Here is a 3,591-nt window from a genome sequence, read left to right as displayed (position 1 = left end):
GGAAAGAGAGACTGGATTCTCCTTCTGCCAATCTTCCCTTTCCAAGCTCTCTTGACTTTGTATTTAGAACCGAAGAGAATGCAGGACGAGCTTTCTCGCCAAAGTTGACGGATAGCCGTTGGGTCTTCCCACCTGCAGATGTGTTTTTATTGTGTGTGTAGGCTACTTTTCAGGATGATGGCAATGGCACCCACCACCCTCGGTCTCCGTGGTGGGAGGGGCTGGTGCAGGATAAATCGTGTTGTTCTGACTCAACGTGGCTCCACATGTGTTTCTGACATCGCAATGGTTGCGTAGGATTTGGTGGGTATTTGGTTTCTTTTGTTTTCCCCTTTGGCATTATCAAATGGTTTATTGTCAGAACCAATATGGTTTAACCAATGCTAGTTACATTTAAAAGATTGCGTTTGTGTATAAGCTGACATTTAAGGAGAACAGTTAACAGAAATATAGGGGTGGGAATGTAATGGCAGAACCATAGACATTGAAGTCATTGATTGCCATGTTATTGACAAAGTATTTTTTTAATTAATTTAAAAAGTTTTTTTATTTTTAAAATTTTTATTGGAGTACAGTTGCTTTACAATGTTGTGTTCTTTTCTGCTGTACAGCAAAGTGAATCAGTTATACGTATACATATATCCCTTCTTTTTTGGATTTCCTTCCCATTTAGGTCACCACAGAGCACTGAGTAGAGTTCCCTGTGCTGTACAGTAGGTCCTCATTAGTTATATATTTTATACATAGTATCAGTAGTGTGTATATATCTCCCAATCTTACTTTTTATTGAAGTATAGTTGATTTACAGTGTTGTGTTAGATTCTACTGTAAACGTGTCTGAAGCTGAAAGCTTCAGTTTTCTCTTCATGGGGAGACTCACTTCAGTCCTTCTAAAGAGAGGGTTTCTCTCCCCTTCAGCCATGAGAATATGACTGGTGTTGGGTGTGTGCAGTTGCATTCATCTGTGTGTGTGTGTGTGTGGTGTCTGCGTGGTTATGCTTGTGGGTATGTTGTGTCTTCTGCATGTGTGTGTCCTTCTACCCTTATGGTCTGCCCATCCTCAGCCAAGGAATCTGTTCATGCCTTCCCATGCAAGGAGCAGGTGGGGAGTATTTTCCAGGATGAGAAGTAGGAAAGGTGATAGCTTATGCGTATCGATACCCAAGGGCAAAGAAAACCTTTGAGGAAAAGCTCACCCGGATTAATCCACATTATGGCATGTAACAGAACTTCATCCTTTTTTATGGCTGAATAATATTCCACTGTATGGGTGAACCACATTTTGTTTATCTCTTCATCCATCCATGGGCCGTTGGGCTGTTTCCACTCTTTGGCTACTGTTAATAAAGCTGCTATGAATGTGTGGGTCCAAGCATCTGTTTAAACACCTGTCTTCAATTCTTTGGGGTATATAACCAGGATTGGAATGGAAAAGGACTGTTAACAAGTCTGGGGCCTCCTTTGGGGGAATGAAAATGTTTTGGAACTAGATAGAGGTGGTGGTTGTACAACATGGTGAGTGAACTAAACGCCAGTGGAATGAATTGTCCACTTAAAAATGGTGAGAGGTTAATTTTATGTTATGTGAATCTTTCCTCAATTTTTACAAAAAAGTTTACCCATAGATCATCAGTCCCAAACCCCCGTATCCATATTGCTTAGACACATAAGTCCCATGCCAACCAAGAATTTCACAGGCATTGTGGAGCTCAGACTCTTGGGAAGATGACAAACCTTCCTGGGTTTGGGGCTGTCCGGCGAGGCTGGGTGTCCCCGCATCTCACAGAGTCAAGGACAAAATTAATTTCACCCAAACCATGTGTGGGTTTTAGAGGCAGGGATGGATGTCTAAATCCTCTTTTAGATCTCCTTTGCCTCAAAGGATCTGCTCATTTCATCGGAAAATCACTGCTAATTTAATTTTCCATTTTGTATAATCTTTTATTAAAAAAAAAAACTCTTTGCTACTCAGGGGGGAGAGATACAAGGTTCTATTTGTCTTCAGTTAATGAGTTTCTTCCAACAACTCCGCCTGCTGAAGGAGTGCTAAAGAAGAGAGGGAAACCTCCACGGTCCTGTGTGTGCCCTCAGAGACTGTCTAAAGAGAACCGGGAAGGCAGCCTGGCACTTGCGGCCTGGTTTCCATGCTCGTGGAGTGTCTCACCTCTTGGGCATCATTTCTAACCTGAAATCATGGGAGGACAGGACACTTCAACCCCAAAGCCCCCAGGTTCTCGGGCTCTGGCAGAGGGTGAAGGATGAATGCCCCATCCTAGGCACCAAGAGGAGAGAAGCCAGGGAAGGGTGGGGACCTCGTGGAGAGAACAGAGGAGGAACATGGCCGAGACACATGGGTTGCTCCCCACGTGTTTGGAAATCAAGGAGCACTGGTGGTGGCCCTGGGTGAGGCTGCATGTCGCCAGCTCCACCAGGACCTGCCATAGAGCTTATAAGAAATGGATGGAGGCTTTTTGTGTCACGATGCAGAATTTAGAGGGTCCCTTCTGAAGGATGGAATCATGAAACTCAATCTTCAGTATGTCTTTGGCACAGAGCAATAAGTATATTTCTAACTATATGAGGGAAGTTACCATTGGCTTTCAAAAGAAAAGATAGGTGTTTGGAAGGGCAAACAGAGTCCCATGGTATTTGAGAATATTTTGTTTTGAAGGAGGAAAAGTTTAGGCACACAGTGGGCAACAGAAAAGTAGGGGGTCACACAGTCCTTCCTCAGCCCCCAGACTCTAAGTTTGGGGCAGGGGCTTGAGCAGACAGGCTGGAGACAGATGGCAGTGGCTTCACGGCAACTCTAAAACCCATTTAGGGCACAAGCTCCCTTCTGGGCACTAGTGTCCATGGGAGTGTGCCGACCATCAAGGAAGGAGAGGAAATTGTAAATAACAGGAGTTTGAGAAAAAGGGAGTCGCAAATAAAGAATTACAGATAAGTAAAATGTGCTGAGAGAAGGAAGCACAAACGTGAGTTGGCAGGAGGAATAGATGGGTCACCACCAGAGCAACAGAGAACTTAGAAATATATTGTGGCTTGCCCGTTTTTGTTTTTCTTTTTCAAGAAAAGACGTGAGCACGAAAGACCAGCGATTAGGGAGAGCAAAGGAATTAACAGAGTGAGAAAAGCAGAGGTAAAAACGTTTGAGGGAAGGGAGTGATTGACTGTCATCCAACATTGGAAGGCAGCTTAGGAATCGGTGAGAAGCGGTCAGAAAAGAAACTTAGTTCTCCAAGTTAAGGGAAAATGGGGGAGGGATTAGAAACCAAGAGTGAGTCAGGAGCTAGCTCAGTGGACCATCCCGCCAAGGAAGGGAGGGGTGCCTTAGTCGACTGGGGCTGCCATCACAAATTATGGTAGACAGGGGGGCGTATAAACAACAGACATTTACTCATCACAGTTCTGGAGGCTGGAAGTCTGAGATCCTGGCGGGGCCAGATTTAGCGTCTGGTGAGGCTGCTTCCTGGTTCATAGATGGTGACTCCTCACTGTGTCATCACCTGGAGGAAGGGGCCAGGGAGCTCCCTGGGGTCTCTTTTAGAAGGACACTAATCCCATCCACGCGGGGGGGGGGGGGGGGGG

Source organism: Lipotes vexillifer, unplaced genomic scaffold (genome assembly GCF_000442215.2).
Source record: "Lipotes vexillifer unplaced genomic scaffold, Lipotes_vexillifer_v1.1 scaffold512, whole genome shotgun sequence".
Lineage (NCBI taxonomy): Eukaryota > Metazoa > Chordata > Mammalia > Artiodactyla > Lipotidae > Lipotes > Lipotes vexillifer.
Note: the sequence above shows the minus strand (reverse complement) of the source record.